We start from the raw sequence: 24,240 nt of genomic DNA on the forward strand, positions 1-24,240 counted from the left end.
ATCCTCTCCTACCCTCTTTCTATCCTGTCTTGATAAAACACAATTAAAATCCCCTGCTACCACTAGGGGAGCCCTCCCGAGCATGTGGGGCTGCAGGTCTTCTAAAAGCTCATACCTGTTGTTTTTACCTGTAAAACCATACACATTTAAAATGTTAAAATCCTTACCTAAAAAAGTCAGATTAGCTAAAATTGCCCGCCCATCCCTCACCACAGTGCTGCCCTTCACCAAAACATGGGGATTTTTTATTAAAATAGCAACACCGTCATTTTTGTTAAAATTGGACCCACTCCAGATGGAAAGTCCTGGGGTCCAAATCGTCTCCCACTTCCTGTAATTTGTTAAAAAAGGCAGACCACATTCTTGCAATAAAAACACATCTGACTTAAAAGATTTTAAAAAGGATAACACACTCTGTGCTCGTATATTGCTCTTCACACTTCTCACATTGATTGTGGAGATAGTGAGAGCCATGAGCAGTATGGTTAAAAGGGTGTGAGACATTTAAAAGCAACCAAGGGACTACAGAGATATAATTAAAATCATGTTATTTCTTGTTGCACTTGCCTTCCCTTTTCCCCAGATGAGCTGGGATCAGGGGGGCAAGTGCTTGACGCCTCAGGGCTCGCAGAGAAGGCCTCTTGCGAATCCTTTGGCGATGATGTTCTTAGCTTGAAATGCAGAAAAGAGACTTCATTAGGAGATTCTGCGGGCCACATACGGTCTAGATCTTCCATGGGGGAACTATCTAGCCGATGCGCTACCCGCAGCTTTTTCTCCTCTGTTTGAACCAGAGGAGATCTCGCAGTTCTTTTCTGCACTTGAGCATTGGGGAGCGAAACATCTGTTTCACTCCCACTCGTGGACACACTAACCTCAGACACGGTTACTAGGGAGGAAGCCATTTCCTCCTCTTCATCCTCCATACTGTCTTCTTTTTCAATTTCATTTTGAGGATTGGCTTCCTCCCCCTCACCAACTGCCAGAATTGACTCCGCCCCTGTGGCCGCCCCACTTCCTCCTTCCTGTCCAATCCCTGAGGCTGGCTGGGGGTTTGAATTTCCCGCCGAAACCTCGGGGCCCGCCTCCTCAATTGTTTGTTCTTTGGGTGGGGCGGCCATTTTGTTGCTTTTTAACTTGTTGGCAAAACTTTTAGGGCAGTCTCTGTAGAGATGGGATGATTCTCCACAGAGGTTGCACTTTCTGCCATTTTGGCACTCTTCAAAAATGTGCCCAATTTCTCTGCACTTCCTACACACTACTTCTTGGCATGCCTCGGCGAGATGTCCAAGTTTGCCACACTTGCGGCATAGCTTGGGCATCCCTTGGTAATGGATGTAGCCTCTATTCTCTCCCAACACAATCATAGAAGGTATTTGACTCAGGCCATGGTAGCTGTTGGGATCTGCCCATTGTTTAATGGGCACTCTCCACGCACAGCTCCAGATACCGTCTTCATCTAAAACCTTGACTGGTTGTCCACGAATAGAGCAATATCTTGCCAACCATACAGAAATATCTTCTCCACTAACTGTTTCATTAAACATCCTGACAATCACAACTTTCAGTGAATTATCAGTCAGTTTTTCCACAGTGAACATGGAGAAATTGGCTTTACACATTTCAAATCGAGTCCAAAAAGTACTTAGCAAGGAAGCAGAAGCAAAACTTACATCAAAGCCATGATTCAGGGGCAGAGTCAACAGGCAGTTTATGTCCACAACCTTAAAACCGAGTAACTGTTGGATGCACTTCCTAGAAAAGTCCAGCCTGGACATGACCCGGAGAGTGCCATCCTCTTTTGGTTTAAATTTAAAACGCACGCTGTGGTGCCTCCTCATGCCGGCACGAGCAGCCGACATGTTGGAGGCACCACTAGCCTGCTGCGGCTAAAACCCAACAATAAATATACAATAAATAAATTAAAACCTGCTTACCTTAAAACCAGAAGATTCCTCGTAGAACGAGTCGTCAATTAAAAGCCGCTTGTCAATGTACCTCCTGAAGGGTGTGTGTCCCGTGTGACAAGCAACACACGAGACCAAGTCCAACAAGAGGCGATCGCTGTCTCTACCTTAGGACCAGACACTTGATCTTAGCCAAAAGGCCGAGAAGCGATGACACAATGACGCAGAGGCGGGGGAGCCGTCAAAGGCCACGCCCACCTGGGCCGTGGCGAGAGGGTCTAAAGGTCGCCAGCAAACAAGCTCAGCTCACAGCAATACAAGCTCAGCTTGACTGTTGACACCGAAAATGGATCACAGCAGAGCGCACAACACGACACTTTGGAGTGCAACCTGGGATTTTGGACCAACAAACATTCTGCCCTAAAAGTGAGCGGGCAGACCAAAGCGTACGTCGAAGAGACTTGAAACTCTTGAGGGATGGTAGTACCCGCCCGGTCTACAACATCACCAAGGCTCGGCCCCAAGGTGGCGCTGCAGCGATCAGAAGTACGAAATGCCTCGTAACTCCTGAACCGTCCGTCGCAGACCCAAGTGTCTTACATCACCGGAATCCTTGGCTCGGGCCGAACAAGACGCAGGCCTCGGATTCGATGGTTGCGCTGGCGAGATTTTCGGGTATTTGGGATTTTGTGAAAAAGCTACTTTTGCACACTAGTCCTAGGTCTTTCGCCCGATCTGACCCAAACCGGTGCAGAAAGATTCCCTGGAGTCTGATTGCCGACAGCGATGGGGAAAAAAGTCGGAATTTCGATTCACGTTGGCGACGGGACGCCAAAACGTTGGGAGTGGGCGAGGCGGGCTTTACTTAAATGGCCATAACTCTCCAACGGAATGAGACAATTACACCCAAGTCGGTACACCTGTGCACGGGCTCAGCCTGTGCTCAGGTGAAAAGGGATGTGGCGACTGGCCACTTGGTGGCGCTGTAAACAGTAAAAACAACAACATGAATACGGCCATAGGCGACTGTATGTCAGGTGATTTTTCACACATGCACAAGGTATTCATACCACATGATAGAACTCCTCATTCGGAACAACTTTGCTTCTAGGACCACTGCTGCCAATAAAAGCGCTGGTTGAATAATGGAGATTATTTGAAGAATGATGAAAAAAAAAACTAAAAAACAGCCCTACTTTTGCAGACTGGTCCTAGGTTGAGAGTTTTACATCTCTCGATCAACCACTGCAGTTCAATTCTCTGGACTTCCTAGGTCGTTAACTACCAGAAGAAGAGGAACTCGAACAATCTGCTCTTTTAACCAGTGTGTCCAGGGGAGAGCGCGAACGCAGTCCCCCACTACCATAAATTATGCAGTCGAGATTCCCACATTTGGGGAATTCGCAGGGGTCAGCACAACCGGAGTGCAATGGCCGAGCCTCGCCCTGGGTGAACCACCTTCCTGATCATGGTGTCTCCCCTGCCAGGTAAGTATGAATTCCCAGGCCTCCCGTCAGAGGCACCGTGTCCCTCTCCGCAATCCTCACCAACGGTCGGACAATCAAACACACACCTGATTCAACTCATCAGCTCATTCGTAAAAACTCCAAGAGATAAGAGAGAGACATCAAAAACCTGCAGAGTCGGGCTCTTTTGCTGTTGTTGTTGTGGATGATGTTGTTTTCATGCTCCGGATCCATGAGCCAAAAATCAATTTCATACGCGGTCACCGGATAGTGGACGAATCAGATGTTAAACGAGATAAGAACAGAGTTGTTGTTTTTTTTTCCCTCTCACACCACCATTACCTGTATAGCATATGATCACCTACAACACCTTTAAAGCACCCATACACAGCAATATACGTTACTTCCATTAACACCTGCTGCCACACAAGACTAAAACATCTCTTTCATTGAACACAGTTTTTGGGGGTGCACCGTTCCCAGAAGTACTGCAATACCGGGTCGATGCGTGGAGTGGACGGAGCAAGCCCCTCTTCCATCTCCCAGTTCCAAAAATCAATTTAATATATGGTGCCCGGGTAGGGCACGTATCAGATATTAAACTGATAAGAACAGATACTACACTTGATCTTAGCCAAAAGGCCGAGAAGCGATGACACAATGACGCAGAGGCGGGGGAGCCGTCAAAGGCCACGCCCACCTGGGCCGTGGCGAGAGGGTCTAAAGGTCGCCAGCAAACAAGCTCAGCTCACAGCAATACAAGCTCAGCTTGACTGTTGACACCGAAAATGGATCACAGCAGAGCGCACAACACGACACTTTGGAGTGCAACCTGGGATTTTGGACCAACAAACATTCTGCCCTAAAAGTGAGCGGGCAGACCAAAGCGTACGTCGAAGAGACTTGAAACTCTTGAGGGATGGTAGTACCCGCCCGGTCTACAACATCACCAAGGCTCGGCCCAATCGGCCCCAAGGTGGCGCTGCAGCGATCAGAAGTACGAAATGCCTCGTAACTCCTGAACCGTCCGTCGCAGACCCAAGTGTCTTACATCACCGGAATCCTTGGCTCGGGCCGAACAAGACGCAGGCCTCGGATTCGATGGTTGCGCTGGCGAGATTTTCGGGTATTTGGGATTTTGTGAAAAAGCTACTTTTGCACACTAGTCCTAGGTCTTTCGCCCGATCTGACCCAAACCGGTGCAGAAAGATTCCCTGGAGTCTGATTGCCGACAGCGATGGGGAAAAAAGTCGGAATTTCGATTCACGTTGGCGACGGGACGCCAAAACGTTGGGAGTGGGCGAGGCGGGCTTTACTTAAATGGCCATAACTCTCCAACGGAATGAGACAATTACACCCAAGTCGGTACACCTGTGCACGGGCTCAGCCTGTGCTCAGGTGAAAAGGGATGTGGCGACTGGCCACTTGGTGGCGCTGTAAACAGTAAAAACAACAACATGAATACGGCCATAGGCGACTGTATGTCAGGTGATTTTTCACACATGCACAAGGTATTCATACCACATGATAGAACTCCTCATTCGGAACAACTTTGCTTCTAGGACCACTGCTGCCAATAAAAGCGCTGGTTGAATAATGGAGATTATTTGAAGAATGATGAAAAAAAACCCCTAAAAAACAGCCCTACTTTTGCAGACTGGTCCTAGGTTGAGAGTTTTACATCTCTCAATCAACCACTGCAGTTCAATTCTCTGGACTTCCTAGGTCGTTAACTACCAGAAGAAGAGGAACTCGAACAATCTGCTCTTTTAACCAGTGTGTCCAGGGGAGAGCGCGAACGCAGTCCCCCACTACCATAAATTATGCAGTCGAGATTCCCACATTTGGGGAATTCGCAGGGGTCAGCACAACCGGAGTGCAATGGCCGAGCCTCGCCCTGGGTGAACCACCTTCCTGATCATGGTGTCTCCCCTGCCAGGTAAGTATGAATTCCCAGGCCTCCCGTCAGAGGCACCGTGTCCCTCTCCGCAATCCTCACCAACGGTCGGACAATCAAACACACACCTGATACAACTCATCAGCTCATTCGTAAAAACTCCAAGAGATAAGAGAGAGACATCAAAAACCTGCAGAGTCGGGCTCTTTTGCTGTTGTTGTTGTGGATGATGTTGTTTTCATGCTCCGGATCCATGAGCCAAAAATCAATTTCATACGCGGCCACCGGATAGTGGACGAATCAGATGTTAAACGAGATAAGAACAGAGTTGTTGTTTTTTTTTCCCTCTCACACCACCATTACCTGTATAGCATATGATCACCTACAACACCTTTAAAGCACCCATACACAGCAATATACGTTACTTCCATTAACACCTGCTGCCACACAAGACTAAAACATCTCTTTCATTGAACACAGTTTTTGGGGGTGCACCGTTCCCAGAAGTACTGCAATACCGGGTCGATGCGTGGAGTGGACGGAGCAAGCCCCTCTTCCATCTCCCAGTTCCAAAAATCAATTTAATATATGGTGCCCGGGTAGGGCACGTATCAGATATTAAACTGATAAGAACAGATTTTTTTTCTTTCGAAAAAAGTTTATTGTCACATTGTTTCATTCCATTCTTTCAATATCCATTTTTTCCTTATAAAATCACATTTTTGCACATATCTTAAAACAACAAAAAGGACATAAGTTACAGTTAAAAATCAGTTATGTTGATGTGTTGTGTAAAAGTCCATGTATGTTGTGTGTTGTTTTAAAGTAAAGGTAAAATGGATTAAAATAAAATAGGAATGCAAATATAAAACAATAAAACAATAAAATATGCCAAATAAAACATCTCTTGTACAGGATCGAGGGTGAGTCCCTATCAAGAATGTCCATTCACTCCAGGTCTCCAGAACAGGCCCCAGACTCCTCGCTTCCAGTGCCCAGCGGAGATCCCCTCTCCTCCGGCCCGCTGGCCCGCTGTTCCCGTAGCCAGAGTGGTGAGGGTGCATCTACGGGCGGCCAGGTACGGTGGCGGCCGGGACCTTCTCCGTGTGACCTCGGCCCCCCCATCCGAATAACGACGTGCGGCCCACCCTGCAGCGTTGATGTTATCCTCTGCTCGCACGCGTGGAGGGGGACCGTCACGCGTTTCCCCACCAGCAGGTTTCTGGTGACCCAGATGGCATCCTTGATGTGGTTGAGGGTGAGCCAGAGCGAGGCAAACGTTGGTGGTGTCAACTCCTTCAAGCCCTGACCCACCCCCAGGATGGCGAGCTTATAGTCCACGTGGGCCCCACCCGCTGGCAGGCACGGGAAAAACAGGGGGCCTGTCTTGGCCCACAGGTCCCGCGCAGCGCCGCACTCCCAGAGCAGATGTTGAACGGTCTCCGGGGAACCACATCCGGACCGTGGGCAGGTGGAGTTTTTGGCCATGCCTCTGGAGTGCATGACCGCCCTGACCGGGAGGATCTCATGAGCCACCATCCACGACAGGTCCTTAAGCCTGTTCTGGAGAGCTGGGTGGGCTGCGTTCCTCCAAACGTCTTTGGCCTCACCTAGTGTGAGGCCTGGAACTGGACTCACCGATTCTCGATCCTGCACAAGAGAGACGAGAGACTTGTGATTAGTTAAAACAGTGGCATCATTTGTTTCTAAAAGATATTTCTTTAAAAATTTCTTAATAAAACTATGCTCTTTTGACAAATTAAAAGACACTGGACTTTTAAGGTCAATGGGTAAAATTTTCAAACTTCTTAGGTATGACCCCATCCAGAATCGGGTCATGGCTGCTGTCTTGTGTTCTCTGGATGGGGTCAGTGCATACTGGATATGGAGGGCGGCAAAGCGGCTGCCTAAAAACAGGTGGGGGTCTGGGAGGCCTTTCCCGCCATTCTCTTTTTTCTTTTTAACGACCTCCCTCTTGATTCGTTCCCACTTGGACCCCCACAGGAAATAAAATACCGCCCTCTCCAACTTAGCCAGGAATCGTCTTGGGGGACTAAAAACAGAACAGACAAGTAAAATTAGTGGTAAAATCACTGCTTTAAAAATTAAAATCTTGCCTTCTAACGTCAGTTGTCTTAGTCCCCAAAAGCCCAGTCTTTGTCTGACTTTCCCTAACATGTCAGTCCAGTTTCCTGGTCCTCCACCCTCCCTGTCAAATTTTACTCCTAAAATTTTCAAATCCTTTTCTTTAAAATCCAAATCTAGTCCTCCTGTGTCCACGTCGCCCCACGGCCCGAAGAGCAGGGCCTCGGACTTACTCCTGTTAAGCTTGGCGCCCGAGGCCCGACCGTACCAGTCAGTCAAGTCCATTGCTCTTCGTACTGATAAAAAGTCAGTCGCTAAAAGGGTCACGTCATCCATATATAAAACGCAGGTCGCCGTCAGTCCACCAGTTCCTGGGATATCTAGTCCTTTAATCCATTTATCCCTTCTCAAGATCTGTGCCAGTGGCTCAATACAAGCCACATACAGAAGGGGAGATAAAGGACACCCCTGACGGACACCGCTGTGGATATTTACAGCTTTGGAAAGATGCCCATTTGCAAGAAATTTGCTGCTTAAGCCCTCATACAGCAGTCCCACCCAAGCTATAAACCTCTCTGGAAAGCCCATTTTTTGCAGTACCTGAAGGAGGTACTGGTGCGAGACCCGATCAAAAGCTTTTTCAAAGTCTAAATTTAGGACTACAAGCCTAATGTTTCTGTCTCTCGCATAACAGATGGCGTCTCTGATCAGTACCAGGCTGTCCGTGATCTTCCTGCCGGGCACAGCGCAAGCTTGATCCAGGTGGATTACGTCCTCTAAAACAGTCGACATGCGTGTAGCTAAAATCTTACTAAAAAGTTTACAATCATAATTTAAAAGAGTGATTGGTCGCCAGTTTCTCAAGTCAGTCTTGTCTCCTTTTTTGTACAGTAATGTAACTATCCCTACTCTAAAGCTGTCTGGAAGTCTGTCAAGAGTCTCAAATTCTTTAAAAACTGTAAGTAAGTCATGTGCTAAAATGTCCCAGAAAGTCAGATAAAACTCAAAGGGGAGTCCGTCCATGCCCGGGGACTTCCCCTTCTTAAAACCCTTTAAAGCTTTTTCCAATTCTAAAAGATTAAAATCCTGGGATAAAAGCACATCTGGACTCTTAACTTTTTCATCTAAAAACCCTAAAACTTCCTCTAAGATGCCATTGTGTACCTCTTTAGTGCCGTATAAATTACTGTAAAAACTTTCAATTTCCCCTAAAATCAGGTCAGTTGTATTTACTTCCCCCCCTCTAAAAGTTTTTAAAATATTGATCGACCCTCCCCGAGCTATTGTCTTTTTAAAAAAATACCTGGTACACTTCTCTCCTTCCTCTAACTCCCTTTCTCTACATCTTAAAATGACACCTTTGCTCTTTGTTTCAGACAGATCTGACATTTCTTTCTTTACTTCTTTTATTTCATTTGTAAAATCCAATCCATTGTTTAAAAGGTTAAAATATCTCTGCAGTCTTTTTTGCAACCCCATCATGCGTCTTTTTTCTTTATTCTTTTTTTCTTTTCCAATTTGTTTAAAAAACCGTCCTGTCCTTTGTTTCACCATCTCCCACCACTGTGCACGTGAGTCGTAAAAGTCCTGGAGGGTCTGCCATTGGCTGAACTGCTCCCTATACTCACTAACCACTTCCTCGTCCTCTAATAGGGAACAGTTCAGCTTCCACAGCCCTCCCCCTGCAGTCACACCCGTGGGGAGTGAAAGAGTGCAAGACAGCATCATGTGGTCGGAAAAAAAGAGGGGGGTCAATGTAGCATCGGTCGGCGGGAGGTCCCTGGTAAAAATATAGTCAATTCGAGAGGCTCTGGCACCGTCACCACTGAACCAGGTGAAGCCTTCCTCTCTTTGATGCATTGTTTTAAAACAGTCAACTAACTTAAAATCTTTGACTATATTTTGTAATAAAACCGATGTCTTGTCGACCTTAAAATCCTCTCCTACCCTCCTTCTGTCCTTTTTTGATAATACACAATTAAAATCCCCTGCTACCACTAGGGGAGCCCTGCCTAGCATGTGGGGTTGCAAGTCTTCTAAAAGCTCATACCTGTTATTTTTTTCAGTAAAACCATACATATTTAAAATGTTAAGATCCTTACCTAAAAAAGTCAGATTTGCTAAAATTGCCCGCCCGTCCCTCACCACAGTGCTGCCCTTCACCAAAACATGGGGATTTTTTATTAAAATAGCAACACCGTCATTTTTGTTAAAATTGGACCCACTCCAAATGGAAAATCCTGGGGTCCAAATCTCCTCCCACTTCCTGTAATTTGTTAAAAAGGGCAAACCACATTCTTGCAATAAAAACACATCTGACTTAAAAGTTTTTAAAAAGGATAACACACTCTGTGCTCGCAAAGTAGACCTCACACTTCTCACATTGATTGTAGAGATAGTGAGGGCCATGAGCAGTATGGTTAAAAATACAAGCATTAATAGAAGGATAAAACCAAAAGACTGCAGAAAGTTACATTAAAATCATGTTATGTCATGTAGCACTTGCTTCTCCTTTTCCCCAGAAAAACTGGGATCAGGAGGGCAAATGCTCGCCGCCTCAGAGTCCACAGAGAGAACCTCTTGTGGCTCCTTCGGTGACGATGTTCTAAGCTTAACGTGCAAAAAGGAGACTTCATTGGGAGATTCTGCAGGCCACATACGGTCTAGATCTAACGAAGAGGAACTATCTAGCCGATGCGATGCCCGCAGCCTTTTCTCCTCTGTTTGATGCAGAGGAGATCTCGCAGACCTTTTTTGCACCTGAGCATTGGGGAGTGAACCCTCGGATTCACCCCCACTATCCACCACACTAACCTCCGATACGGTGTAGAGTGAGGAAGCCGTTGCATCCTCCTCCTCCTCCTCCATTTTGTTTTCACTTCTCTCTTGTTGGGGAACGGCTTCCTCACTCTGTTCGCTGTTAAAACTTGACTCCGCCCCTGTGGCCGCCCCACTTCCTTCCTCCTGCCCACTCCCTGAGGCTGGCTGGGAAATAGAATTTCCCGCCAAAACCTCAGGGACCGCCTCCTCCTTCCTTTGCTCTTTTGTTTGTTCCACATGTGGGGCGGCCATTTTGTTGCCTTTCAGTTTGTTGGCAAAACTTTTAGGGCAATCTCTGTAGAGATGGGATGACTCCCCACAGAGGTTGCACCGCCTGCCATTGGTACACTCTTCAAAAGTATGACCAATTTCTCTGCATTTCCCACATATCATTTACTGGCATGCTTCAGCTAAGTGCCCAAACTTTCCACATTTTCTACATAATTTGGGCATACCCTGGTAGTGAATGTAGCCTCTGTTCTCACCCAACACAATCATAGAAGGCAGATGCTTCAGGCCCTGGTAGCCCCCAGCGTCTTCCCATTGTTTAATGGGAATTCGCCAGGAGCATGTCCAAATACCATCCTCATCTAAAACCTTGACTGGCTGGCTTCGAACTGTGCAAAATCTGCCCAGCCAGACACAAATGTCCTCCCCAGTCACTGTCTCATTAAACATTCTAACAATCACAGTTTTAAGTGTGTTGTCAGAGAGCTTTTCAACAGTAAACATGGACAGCTGGGATTTAGCTACTTCAAATCTGTGCCAGAAATCATTCAGGTGGGAAACCGCTCTAAAACTAACATCAAATCCTTTGTTCAGGGGCAGAGTCACGATGCAATTCAGATCATCAGGTTTAAAATTTAGAGTTTTTTGGATCAGCTTCCTGGAGAAGTCAAGACGTGACATCCCCAGGAGCTTCCCCTCAACTTCTTTGAATAAAAAACGCACGCTGTGGTGCCTCCTCATGCCGGCACGGGCAGCCGACATGGTGGAGACACCAACAGCCTAAAACTTTAAAAAACAATAAATAAATAAATAAATAGATAAAAAGGTCTTACCTTAAAACAGAACCGGAATAAAAGCAGCTGGATCAATGTACCTCTCAAAAGTTTGGGGCTCAAGTCACTGAAGGACCCAAGCCGGAAAAACCTCCAAGAGGCGATCGCTGTCTCTACCCTAGGACCAGACACTTGATCTTAGCCAAAAGGCCGAGAAGCGATGACACAATGACGCAGAGGCGGGGGAGCCGTCAAAGGCCACGCCCACCTGGGCCGTGGCGAGAGGGTCTAAAGGTCGCCAGCAAACAAGCTCAGCTCACAGCAATACAAGCTCAGCTTGACTGTTGACACCGAAAATGGATCACAGCAGAGCGCACAACACGACACTTTGGAGTGCAACCTGGGATTTTGGACCAACAAACATTCTGCCCTAAAAGTGAGCGGGCAGACCAAAGCGTACGTCGTAGAGACTTGAAACTCTTGAGGGATGGTAGTACCCGCCCGGTCTACAACATCACCAAGGCTCGGCCCAATCGGCCCCAAGGTGGCGCTGCAGCGATCAGAAGTACGAAATGCCTCGTAACTCCTGAACCGTCCGTCGCAGACCCAAGTGTCTTACATCACCGGAATCCTTGGCTCGGGCCGAACAAGACGCAGGCCTCGGATTTGATGGTTGCGCTGGCGAGATTTTCGGGTATTTGGGATTTTGTGAAAAAGCTACTTTTGCACACTAGTCCTAGGTCTTTCGCCCGATCTGACCCAAACCGGTGCAGAAAGATTCCCTGGAGTCTGATTGCCGACAGCGATGGGGAAAAAAGTCGGAATTTCGATACACGTTGGCGACGGGACGCCAAAACGTTGGGAGTGGGCGAGGCGGGCTTTACTTAAATGGCCATAACTCTCCAACGGAATGAGACAATTACACCCAAGTCGGTACACCTGTGCACGGGCTCAGCCTGTGCTCAGGTGAAAAGGGATGTGGCGACTGGCCACTTGGTGGCGCTGTAAACAGTAAAAACAACAACATGAATACGGCCATAGGCGACTGTATGTCAGGTGATTTTTCACACATGCACAAGGTATTCATACCACATGATAGAACTCCTCATTCGGAACAACTTTGCTTCTAGGACCACTGCTGCCAATAAAAGCGCTGGTTGAATAATGGAGATTATTTGAAGAATGATGAAAAAAAAAACTAAAAAACAGCCCTACTTTTGCAGACTGGTCCTAGGTTGAGAGTTTTACATCTCTCGATCAACCACTGCAGTTCAATTCTCTGGACTTCCTAGGTCGTTAACTACCAGAAGAAGAGGAACTCGAACAATCTGCTCTTTTAACCAGTGTGTCCAGGGGAGAGCGCGAACGCAGTCCCCCACTACCATAAATTATGCAGTCGAGATTCCCACATTTGGGGAATTCGCAGGGGTCAGCACAACCGGAGTGCAATGGCCGAGCCTCGCCCTGGGTGAACCACCTTCCTGATCATGGTGTCTCCCCTGCCAGGTAAGTATGAATTCCCAGGCCTCCCGTCAGAGGCACCGTGTCCCTCTCCGCAATCCTCACCAACGGTCGGACAATCAAACACACACCTGATTCAACTCATCAGCTCATTCGTAAAAACTCCAAGAGATAAGAGAGAGACATCAAAAACCTGCAGAGTCGGGCTCTTTTGCTGTTGTTGTTGTGGATGATGTTGTTTTCATGCTCCGGATCCATGAGCCAAAAATCAATTTCATACGCGGTCACCGGATAGTGGACGAATCAGATGTTAAACGAGATAAGAACAGAGTTGTTGTTTTTTTTTCCCTCTCACACCACCATTACCTGTATAGCATATGATCACCTACAACACCTTTAAAGCACCCATACACAGCAATATACGTTACTTCCATTAACACCTGCTGCCACACAAGACTAAAACATCTCTTTCATTGAACACAGTTTTTGGGGGTGCACCGTTCCCAGAAGTACTGCAATACCGGGTCGATGCGTGGAGTGGACGGAGCAAGCCCCTCTTCCATCTCCCAGTTCCAAAAATCAATTTAATATATGGTGCCCGGGTAGGGCACGTATCAGATATTAAACTGATAAGAACAGATACTACACTTGATCTTAGCCAAAAGGCCGAGAAGCGATGACACAATGACGCAGAGGCGGGGGAGCCGTCAAAGGCCACGCCCACCTGGGCCGTGGCGAGAGGGTCTAAAGGTCGCCAGCAAACAAGCTCAGCTCACAGCAATACAAGCTCAGCTTGACTGTTGACACCGAAAATGGATCACAGCAGAGCGCACAACACGACACTTTGGAGTGCAACCTGGGATTTTGGACCAACAAACATTCTGCCCTAAAAGTGAGCGGGCAGACCAAAGCGTACGTCGAAGAGACTTGAAACTCTTGAGGGATGGTAGTACCCGCCCGGTCTACAACATCACCAAGGCTCGGCCCAATCGGCCCCAAGGTGGCGCTGCAGCGATCAGAAGTACGAAATGCCTCGTAACTCCTGAACCGTCCGTCGCAGACCCAAGTGTCTTACATCACCGGAATCCTTGGCTCGGGCCGAACAAGACGCAGGCCTCGGATTCGATGGTTGCGCTGGCGAGATTTTCGGGTATTTGGGATTTTGTGAAAAAGCTACTTTTGCACACTAGTCCTAGGTCTTTCGCCCGATCTGACCCAAACCGGTGCAGAAAGATTCCCTGGAGTCTGATTGCCGACAGCGATGGGGAAAAAAGTCGGAATTTCGATTCACGTTGGCGACGGGACGCCAAAACGTTGGGAGTGGGCGAGGCGGGCTTTACTTAAATGGCCATAACTCTCCAACGGAATGAGACAATTACACCCAAGTCGGTACACCTGTGCACGGGCTCAGCCTGTGCTCAGGTGAAAAGGGATGTGGCGACTGGCCACTTGGTGGCGCTGTAAACAGTAAAAACAACAACATGAATACGGCCATAGGCGACTGTATGTCAGGTGATTTTTCACACATGCACAAGGTATTCATACCACATGATAGAACTCCTCATTCGGAACAACTTTGCTTCTAGGACCACTGCTGCCAATAAAAGCGCTGGTTGAATAATGGAGATTATTTGAAGAATGATGAAAAAAAAAACTAAAAAACAGCCCTACTTTTGCAGACTGGTCCTAGGTTGAGAGTTTTACATCTCTCGATCAACCACTGCAGTTCAATTCCCTGGACTTCCTAGGTCGTTAACTACCAGAAGAAGAGGAACTCGAACAATCTGCTCTTTTAACCAGTGTGTCCAGGGGAGAGCGCGAACGCAGTCCCCCACTACCATAAATTATGCAGTCGAGATTCCCACATTTGGGGAATTCGCAGGGGTCAGCACAACCGGAGTGCAATGGCCGAGCCTCGCCCTGGGTGAACCACCTTCCTGATCATGGTGTCTCCCCTGCCAGGTAAGTATGAATTCCCAGGCCTCCCGTCAGAGGCACCGTGTCCCTCTCCGCAATCCTCACCAACGGTCGGACAATCAAACACACACCTGATTCAACTCATCAGCTCATTCGTAAAAACTCCAAGAGATAAGAGAGAGACATCAAAAACCTGCAGAGTCGGGCTCTTTTGCTGTTGTTGTTGTGGATGATGTTGTTTTCATGCTCCGGATCCATGAGCCAAAAATCAATTTCATACGCGGCCACCGGATAGTGGACGAATCAGATGTTAAACGAGATAAGAACAGAGTTGTTGTTTTTTTTTCCCTCTCACACCACCATTACCTGTATAGCATATGATCACCTACAACACCTTTAAAGCACCCATACACAGCAATATACGTTACTTCCATTAACACCTGCTGCCACACAAGACTAAAACATCTCTTTCATTGAACACAGTTTTTGGGGGTGCACCGTTCCCAGAAGTACTGCAATACCGGGTCGATGCGTGGAGTGGACGGAGCAAGCCCCTCTTCCATCTCCCAGTTCCAAAAATCAATTTAATATATGGTGCCCGGGTAGGGCACGTATCAGATATTAAACTGATAAGAACAGATTTTTTCTTTCGAAAAAAGTTTATTGTCACATTGTTTCATTCCATTCTTTCAATATCCATTTTTTCCTTATAAAATCACATTTTTGCACATATCTTAAAACAACAAAAAGGACATAAGTTACAGTTAAAAATCAGTTATGTTGATGTGTTGTGTAAAAGTCCATGTATGTTGTGTGTTGTTTTAAAGTAAAGGTAAAATGGATTAAAATAAAATAGGAATGCAAATATAAAACAATAAAACAATAAAATATGCCAAATAAAACATCTCTTGTACAGGATCGAGGGTGAGTCCCTATCAAGATTGTCCATTCACTCCAGGTCTCCAGAACAGGCCCCAGACTCCCCGCTTCTGGTGCCCAGCGGAGATCCCCTCTCCTCCGGCCCGCTGGCCCGCTGTTCCCGTAGCCGGTGTGGTGAGGGTGCATCTACGGGCGGCCAGGGTCGGTGGCGGCCGGGACCTTCTACGTGTGACCCCGGCCCCCCCATCCGAATAACGACGTGCGGCCCACCCTGCAGCGTTGATCTTATTTTCTGCTCGCACGCGCGGAGGGGGACCGTCACGCGTTTCCCCACCAGCAGATTTCTGGTGACCCAGATGGCATCCTTAATCACGTTTAGGGTGAGCCAGAGCGAGGAAAATTTTGGTTGTGTCAGCTCCTTCAAGCCCTGACCCACCCCCAGGATGGCGAGCTTGTAGTCCACCTGGGCCCCACCCGCTGGCAGGCACGGGAAAAACAGGGGGCCGGTCTTGGCCCACAGGTCCCGCGCTTCGCCGCACTCCCAGAGCAGATGTCGAACGGTCTCCGGGGAACCACATCCGGACCGTGGGCAGGTGGAGTTTTTGGCCATGCCTCTGGAGTGCATAACCGCCCTGACCGGGAGGATCTCATGAGCCACCATCCACGACAAGTCTTTAAGCCTGTTCTGGAGAGCTGGGTGGGCTGCGTTCCTCCAAACATCTTTGGCCTCACCTAGTGTGAGGCCTGGAACCGGGCTCACCGATTCTCGATCCTGCACAAGAGAGATAAGAGACTTATGGTTAGTTAAAATGGTGGCATCATTTGTCTCTAAAAGATATTTCTTTAAAAATTTCTTAATAAAACTATGCTCTTTTGACAAATTAAAAGACACAGGACTTTTAAGATCAATGGGTAAAATTTTCAAAGTTCTTAGGTATGACCCCATCCAGAATCGGGTCATGGCTGCTGTCTTGTGTTCTCTGGATGGGGTCAGTGCGTACTGGATGTGGAGGGCGGCAAAGCGGCTGCCTAAAAACAGGTGGGGGTCTGGGAGGCCTTTCCCGCCATTCTCTTTTTTCTTTTTGACGACCTCCCTCTTTAGTCGTTCCCACTTGGACCCCCACAGGAAATAAAATACCGCCCTCTCCAGGTTGGCCAGGAATCGTCTTGGGGGACTAAAAACAGAACAGACAAGTAAAATCAGTGGTAAAATCACAGCTTTAAAAATTAAAATCTTGCCTTCAAACGTCAATTGTCTCAGTCCCCAAAAGCCCAGTCTTTGCCTGACTTTCCCTAACATGTCAGTCCAGTTTCCTTGTCCTCCACCCTCTCTGTCAAATTTTACACCTAAAATTTTCAAATCATTGTCTTTAAAATCCAAATCTAGTCCAACTGTGTCCACGTTCCCCCACGGCCCGAAGAGCTGGGCCTCGGACTTACTCCTATTGAGCTTGGCGCCCGAGGCCCGACCGTACCAGTCAGTCAAGTCCATTGCTCTTCGTACTGATAAAAGGTCAGTCGCTAAAAGGGTCACGTCATCCATATATAAAACACAGGTCGCCGTCAGTCCACCAGTCCCTGGGATGTCTAGTCCTTTAATCCATTTATCCCTTCTCAAGATTTGTGCCAGTGGCTCAATACAAGCCACATACAGAAGGGGAGATAAAGGACACCCCTGACGGACGCCGCTGTAGAGTTTTACAGCTTTGGATAAATGCCCGTTAACCAAAATTCTGCTAGACAGATCGTTGTACAGCAGTCCCACCCAGGCTATAAACCTCCCAGGAAACCCCATTTTTTCCAGTACCTGGAACAGGTACTGGTGCGAGACGCGATCAAAGGCTTTTTCGAAATCTAAATTTAGGACTACTAGCCGAATGTTTCTGTCTCTCGCAAAACAGATGGCGTCTCTGATCAGTACCAGGCTGTCCGTGATCTTCCTGCCGGGCACAGCGCATGCTTGATCCAGGTGGATTACGTCCTCTAAAACAGTCGACATACGTGTAGCTAAAATCTTACTAAAAAGTTTACAATCATAATTTAAAAGAGTGATTGGTCGCCAGTTTCTCAGGTCAGTCTTGTCCCCTTTTTTGTATAGTAATGTAACTATCCCTACTCTAAAGCTGTCTGGAAGTCTGTCAAGAGTCTCAAGTTCTTTAAAAACTGTCAATAAGTCGTGTGCTAAAATGTCCCAGAAAGTCAGATAAAACTCAAAGGGGAGTCCATCCAAGCCTGGGGACTTCCCCTTTTTAAAACCTTTTAGCGCTTTGTGCATTTCTAAAAGAGTAAAATCTTGGGATAAAAGCACATCTGGACTCTTTACCTTTTTGTCTAAAAACCCTAAAACTTCCTCTAAGATGCCATTGTGTACCTCTTTAGTGCTGTATAAATTATTGTAAAAACTTTCAATTTCCCCTAAAATCAGATCTGTTGTATTTACCTCCCCACCTGTAAAAGTTTTTAAAGTATTAATTGACCCTCCCCGTGTTATTGTCTTTTTAAAAAAATATCTAGTACACTTTTCCCCTTCTTCTATTTCTCTCTCCTTACATCTTAAAATGACACCTTTAGTCTTTGTTTCGGACAAATCTGACATTTCTTTCTTTACTTCTTTAATTTCTTCTGTAAAATCCAATCCACTGTTTAAAAGATTAAAATATCTCTGCAGTCTTTTTTGCAGCCCCATCATGCGTCTTTTTTCTTTATTCTTTTTTTCTTTTCCAATTTGTTTAAAAAACCGTCCTGTCCTTTGTTTCACCATCTCCCACCACTGTGCACGTGAGTCGAAAAAGTCTTGGAGGGTCTGCCATTGGCTGAACTGCTCCCTATATTCACTAATCACTTCCTCATCCTCTAATAGGGAGCAGTTCAGCTTCCACAGCCCTCCCCCTACGGTCACACCCGTGGGTAGTGAAAGGGTGCAGGAGAGCATCATGTGATCAGAAAAGAAGAGGGGGCTCAATGTAGCATCGGTCGGCGGGCAGTCCCTTGTAAAAACATAGTCAATTCGAGAGGCTCTGGCGCCATCACCACTGAACCAGGTGAAGCCCTCCTCTCTTTGATGCATTGTTTTAAAGCAGTCAACTAACTTAAAATCTTTGACTATATTTTGTAATAAAACCGATGTCTTGTCGACCTTAAAATCCTCTCCTACCCTCTTTCTATCCTGTCTTGATAAAACACAATTAAAATCCCCTGCTACCACTAGGGGAGCCCTCCCGAGCATGTGGGGCTGCAGGTCTTCTAAAAGCTCATACCTGTTGTTTTTACCTGTAAAACCATACACATTTAAAATGTTAAAATCCTTACCTAAAAAAGTCAGATTAGCTAAAATTGCCCGCCCATCCCTCACCACAGTGCTGCCCTTCACCAAAACATGGGGATTTTTTATTAAAATAGCAACACCGTCATTTTTGTTAAAATTGGACCCACTCCAGATGGAAAGTCCTGGGGTCCAAATCGTCTCCCACTTCCTGTAATTTGTTAAAAAAGGCAGACCACATTCTTGCAATAAAAACACATCTGACTTAAAAGATTTTAAAAAGGATAACACACTCTGTGCTCGTATATTGCTCTTCACACTTCTCACATTGATTGTGGAGATAGTGAGAGCCATGAGCAGTATGGTTAAAAGGGTGTGAGACATTTAAAAGCAACCAAGGGACTACAGAGATATAATTAAAATCATGTTATTTCTTGTTGCACTTGCCTTCCCTTTTCCCCAGATGAGCTGGGATCAGGGGGGCAAGTGCTTGACGCCTCAGGGCTCGCAGAGAAGGCCTCTTGCGAATCCTTTGGCGATGATGTTCTTAGCTTGAAATGCAGAAAAGAGACTTCATTAGGAGATTCTGCGGGCCACATACGGTCTAGATCTTCCATGGGGGAACTATCTAGCCGATGCGCTACCCGCAGCTTTTTCTCCTCTGTTTGAACCAGAGGAGATCTCGCAGTTCTTTTCTGCACTTGAGCATTGGGGAGCGAAACATCTGTTTCACTCCCACTCGTGGACACACTAACCTCAGACACGGTTACTAGGGAGGAAGCCATTTCCTCCTCTTCATCCTCCATACTGTCTTCTTTTTCAATTTCATTTTGAGGATTGGCTTCCTCCCCCTCACCAACTGCCAGAATTGACTCCGCCCCTGTGGCCGCCCCACTTCCTCCTTCCTGTCCAATCCCTGAGGCTGGCTGGGGGTTTGAATTTCCCGCCGAAACCTCGGGGCCCGCCTCCTCAATTGTTTGTTCTTTGGGTGGGGCGGCCATTTTGTTGCTTTTTAACTTGTTGGCAAAACTTTTAGGGCAGTCTCTGTAGAGATGGGATGATTCTCCACAGAGGTTGCACTTTCTGCCATTTTGGCACTCTTCAAAAATGTGCCCAATTTCTCTGCACTTCCTACACACTACTTCTTGGCATGCCTCGGCGAGATGTCCAAGTTTGCCACACTTGCGGCATAGCTTGGGCATCCCTTGGTAATGGATGTAGCCTCTATTCTCTCCCAACACAATCATAGAAGGTATTTGACTCAGGCCATGGTAGCTGTTGGGATCTGCCCATTGTTTAATGGGCACTCTCCACGCACAGCTCCAGATACCGTCTTCATCTAAAACCTTGACTGGTTGTCCACGAATAGAGCAATATCTTGCCAACCATACAGAAATATCTTCTCCACTAACTGTTTCATTAAACATCCTGACAATCACAACTTTCAGTGAATTATCAGTCAGTTTTTCCACAGTGAACATGGAGAAATTGGCTTTACACATTTCAAATCGAGTCCAAAAAGTACTTAGCAAGGAAGCAGAAGCAAAACTTACATCAAAGCCATGATTCAGGGGCAGAGTCAACAGGCAGTTTATGTCCACAACCTTAAAACCGAGTAACTGTTGGATGCACTTCCTAGAAAAGTCCAGCCTGGACATGACCCGGAGAGTGCCATCCTCTTTTGGTTTAAATTTAAAACGCACGCTGTGGTGCCTCCTCATGCCGGCACGAGCAGCCGACATGTTGGAGGCACCACTAGCCTGCTGCGGCTAAAACCCAACAATAAATATACAATAAATAAATTAAAACCTGCTTACCTTAAAACCAGAAGATTCCTCGTAGAACGAGTCGTCAATTAAAAGCCGCTTGTCAATGTACCTCCTGAAGGGTGTGTGTCCCGTGTGACAAGCAACACACGAGACCAAGTCCAACAAGAGGCGATCGCTGTCTCTACCTTAGGACCAGACACTTGATCTTAGCCAAAAGGCCGAGAAGCGATGACACAATGACGCAGAGGCGGGGGAGCCGTCAAAGGCCACGCCCACCTGGGCCGTGGCGAGAGGGTCTAAAGGTCGCCAGCAAACAAGCTCAGCTCACAGCAATACAAGCTCAGCTTGACTGTTGACACCGAAAATGGATCACAGCAGAGCGCACAACACGACACTTTGGAGTGCAACCTGGGATTTTGGACCAACAAACATTCTGCCCTAAAAGTGAGCGGGCAGACCAAAGCGTACGTCGAAGAGACTTGAAACTCTTGAGGGATGGTAGTACCCGCCCGGTCTACAACATCACCAAGGCTCGGCCCCAAGGTGGCGCTGCAGCGATCAGAAGTACGAAATGCCTCGTAACTCCTGAACCGTCCGTCGCAGACCCAAGTGTCTTACATCACCGGAATCCTTGGCTCGGGCCGAACAAGACGCAGGCCTCGGATTCGATGGTTGCGCTGGCGAGATTTTCGGGTATTTGGGATTTTGTGAAAAAGCTACTTTTGCACACTAGTCCTAGGTCTTTCGCCCGATCTGACCCAAACCGGTGCAGAAAGATTCCCTGGAGTCTGATTGCCGACAGCGATGGGGAAAAAAGTCGGAATTTCGATTCACGTTGGCGACGGGACGCCAAAACGTTGGGAGTGGGCGAGGCGGGCTTTACTTAAATGGCCATAACTCTCCAACGGAATGAGACAATTACACCCAAGTCGGTACACCTGTGCACGGGCTCAGCCTGTGCTCAGGTGAAAAGGGATGTGGCGACTGGCCACTTGGTGGCGCTGTAAACAGTAAAAACAACAACATGAATACGGCCATAGGCGACTGTATGTCAGGTGATTTTTCACACATGCACAAGGTATTCATACCACATGATAGAACTCCTCATTCGGAACAACTTTGCTTCTAGGACCACTGCTGCCAATAAAAGCGCTGGTTGAATAATGGAGATTATTTGAAGAATGATGAAAAAAAAAACTAAAAAACAGCCCTACTTTTGCAGACTGGTCCTAGGTTGAGAGTTTTACATCTCTCGATCAACCACTGCAGTTCAATTCTCTGGACTTCCTAGGTCGTTAACTACCAGAAGAAGAGGAACTCGAACAATCTGCTCTTTTAACCAGTGTGTCCAGGGGAGAGCGCGAACGCAGTCCCCCACTACCATAAATTATGCAGTCGAGATTCCCACATTTGGGGAATTCGCAGGGGTCAGCACAACCGGAGTGCAATGGCCGAGCCTCGCCCTGGGTGAACCACCTTCCTGATCATGGTGTCTCCCCTGCCAGGTAAGTATGAATTCCCAGGCCTCCCGTCAGAGGCACCGTGTCCCTCTCCGCAATCCTCACCAACGGTCGGACAATCAAACACACACCTGATTCAACTCATCAGCTCATTCGTAAAAACTCCAAGAGATAAGAGAGAGACATCAAAAACCTGCAGAGTCGGGCTCTTTTGCTGTTGTTGTTGTGGATGATGTTGTTTTCATGCTCCGGATCCATGAGCCAAAAATCAATTTCATACGCGGTCACCGGATAGTGGACGAATCAGATGTTAAACGAGATAAGAACAGAGTTGTTGTTTTTTTTTCCCTCTCACACCACCATTACCTGTATAGCATATGATCACCTACAACACCTTTAAAGCACCCATACACAGCAATATACGTTACTTCCATTAACACCTGCTGCCACACAAGACTAAAACATCTCTTTCATTGAACACAGTTTTTGGGGGTGCACCGTTCCCAGAAGTACTGCAATACCGGGTCGATGCGTGGAGTGGACGGAGCAAGCCCCTCTTCCATCTCCCAGTTCCAAAAATCAATTTAATATATGGTGCCCGGGTAGGGCACGTATCAGATATTAAACTGATAAGAACAGATACTACACTTGATCTTAGCCAAAAGGCCGAGAAGCGATGACACAATGACGCAGAGGCGGGGGAGCCGTCAAAGGCCACGCCCACCTGGGCCGTGGCGAGAGGGTCTAAAGGTCGCCAGCAAACAAGCTCAGCTCACAGCAATACAAGCTCAGCTTGACTGTTGACACCGAAAATGGATCACAGCAGAGCGCACAACACGACACTTTGGAGTGCAACCTGGGATTTTGGACCAACAAACATTCTGCCCTAAAAGTGAGCGGGCAGACCAAAGCGTACGTCGAAGAGACTTGAAACTCTTGAGGGATGGTAGTACCCGCCCGGTCTACAACATCACCAAGGCTCGGCCCAATCGGCCCCAAGGTGGCGCTGCAGCGATCAGAAGTACGAAATGCCTCGTAACTCCTGAACCGTCCGTCGCAGACCCAAGTGTCTTACATCACCGGAATCCTTGGCTCGGGCCGAACAAGACGCAGGCCTCGGATTCGATGGTTGCGCTGGCGAGATTTTCGGGTATTTGGGATTTTGTGAAAAAGCTACTTTTGCACACTAGTCCTAGGTCTTTCGCCCGATCTGACCCAAACCGGTGCAGAAAGATTCCCTGGAGTCTGATTGCCGACAGCGATGGGGAAAAAAGTCGGAATTTCGATTCACGTTGGCGACGGGACGCCAAAACGTTGGGAGTGGGCGAGGCGGGCTTTACTTAAATGGCCATAACTCTCCAACGGAATGAGACAATTACACCCAAGTCGGTACACCTGTGCACGGGCTCAGCCTGTGCTCAGGTGAAAAGGGATGTGGCGACTGGCCACTTGGTGGCGCTGTAAACAGTAAAAACAACAACATGAATACGGCCATAGGCGACTGTATGTCAGGTGATTTTTCACACATGCACAAGGTATTCATACCACATGATAGAACTCCTCATTCGGAACAACTTTGCTTCTAGGACCACTGCTGCCAATAAAAGCGCTGGTTGAATAATGGAGATTATTTGAAGAATGATGAAAAAAAAAACTAAAAAACAGCCCTACTTTTGCAGACTGGTCCTAGGTTGAGAGTTTTACATCTCTCGATCAACCACTGCAGTTCAATTCTCTGGACTTCCTAGGTCGTTAACTACCAGAAGAAGAGGAACTCGAACAATCTGCTCTTTTAACCAGTGTGTCCAGGGGAGAGCGCGAACGCAGTCCCCCACTACCATAAATTATGCAGTCGAGATTCCCACATTTGGGGAATTCGCAGGGGTCAGCACAACCGGAGTGCAATGGCCGAGCCTCGCCCTGGGTGAACCACCTTCCTGATCATGGTGTCTCCCCTGCCAGGTAAGTATGAATTCCCAGGCCTCCCGTCAGAGGCACCGTGTCCCTCTCCGCAATCCTCACCAACGGTCGGACAATCAAACACACACCTGATTCAACTCATCAGCTCATTCGTAAAAACTCCAAGAGATAAGAGAGAGACATCAAAAACCTGCAGAGTCGGGCTCTTTTGCTGTTGTTGTTGTGGATGATGTTGTTTTCATGCTCCGGATCCATGAGCCAAAAATCAATTTCATACGCGGTCACCGGATAGTGGACGAATCAGATGTTAAACGAGATAAGAACAGAGTTGTTGTTTTTTTTTCCCTCTCACACCACCATTACCTGTATAGCATATGATCACCTACAACACCTTTA

At 47.3% G+C, this 24,240-nt stretch overlaps 9 non-coding genes and 2 pseudogenes across 9 annotated transcripts; all 11 read right to left on the bottom strand.

Moving 5' to 3' along the window:
- Positions 1 to 3,238: 3,238 nt before the first annotated feature.
- Positions 3,239 to 3,402, bottom strand: LOC143713726 (U1 spliceosomal RNA). The gene has a single exon (XR_013195270.1). It is a non-coding gene; the product is annotated as a U1 spliceosomal RNA (small nuclear RNA).
- Positions 3,403 to 3,836: 434 nt separating this feature from the next.
- LOC143713660 (U2 spliceosomal RNA) lies at positions 3,837 to 4,027 on the bottom strand. Its single transcript, XR_013195212.1, has one exon. It is a non-coding gene; the product is annotated as a U2 spliceosomal RNA (small nuclear RNA).
- Positions 4,028 to 5,156: 1,129 nt separating this feature from the next.
- Positions 5,157 to 5,320, bottom strand: LOC143713737 (U1 spliceosomal RNA). Its single transcript, XR_013195271.1, has one exon. It is a non-coding gene; the product is annotated as a U1 spliceosomal RNA (small nuclear RNA).
- Positions 5,321 to 5,754: 434 nt separating this feature from the next.
- Positions 5,755 to 5,931, bottom strand: LOC143713745 (U2 spliceosomal RNA; annotated as a pseudogene).
- A 6,595-nt stretch (positions 5,932 to 12,526) lies between these two features.
- LOC143713749 (U1 spliceosomal RNA) lies at positions 12,527 to 12,690 on the bottom strand. Its single transcript, XR_013195273.1, has one exon. It is a non-coding gene; the product is annotated as a U1 spliceosomal RNA (small nuclear RNA).
- Positions 12,691 to 13,124: 434 nt separating this feature from the next.
- LOC143713661 (U2 spliceosomal RNA) lies at positions 13,125 to 13,315 on the bottom strand. Its single transcript, XR_013195213.1, has one exon. It is a non-coding gene; the product is annotated as a U2 spliceosomal RNA (small nuclear RNA).
- A 1,128-nt stretch (positions 13,316 to 14,443) lies between these two features.
- LOC143713763 (U1 spliceosomal RNA) lies at positions 14,444 to 14,607 on the bottom strand. Its single transcript, XR_013195275.1, has one exon. It is a non-coding gene; the product is annotated as a U1 spliceosomal RNA (small nuclear RNA).
- Positions 14,608 to 15,041: 434 nt separating this feature from the next.
- LOC143713759 (U2 spliceosomal RNA) lies at positions 15,042 to 15,218 on the bottom strand (annotated as a pseudogene).
- Positions 15,219 to 21,813: 6,595 nt separating this feature from the next.
- On the bottom strand, positions 21,814 to 21,977 carry LOC143713775 (U1 spliceosomal RNA). The gene has a single exon (XR_013195277.1). It is a non-coding gene; the product is annotated as a U1 spliceosomal RNA (small nuclear RNA).
- Positions 21,978 to 22,411: 434 nt separating this feature from the next.
- LOC143713662 (U2 spliceosomal RNA) lies at positions 22,412 to 22,602 on the bottom strand. Its single transcript, XR_013195214.1, has one exon. It is a non-coding gene; the product is annotated as a U2 spliceosomal RNA (small nuclear RNA).
- Positions 22,603 to 23,730: 1,128 nt separating this feature from the next.
- LOC143713787 (U1 spliceosomal RNA) lies at positions 23,731 to 23,894 on the bottom strand. The gene has a single exon (XR_013195283.1). It is a non-coding gene; the product is annotated as a U1 spliceosomal RNA (small nuclear RNA).
- Between the last annotated feature and the right edge of the window lie 346 nt (positions 23,895 to 24,240).

The sequence above is a fragment of the Siphateles boraxobius genome, unplaced genomic scaffold (genome assembly GCF_051911475.1).
Source record: "Siphateles boraxobius isolate OS27281-9 unplaced genomic scaffold, OSU_SipBor_1 52, whole genome shotgun sequence".
Classification (NCBI taxonomy): Eukaryota; Metazoa; Chordata; class Actinopteri; order Cypriniformes; family Leuciscidae; genus Siphateles; species Siphateles boraxobius.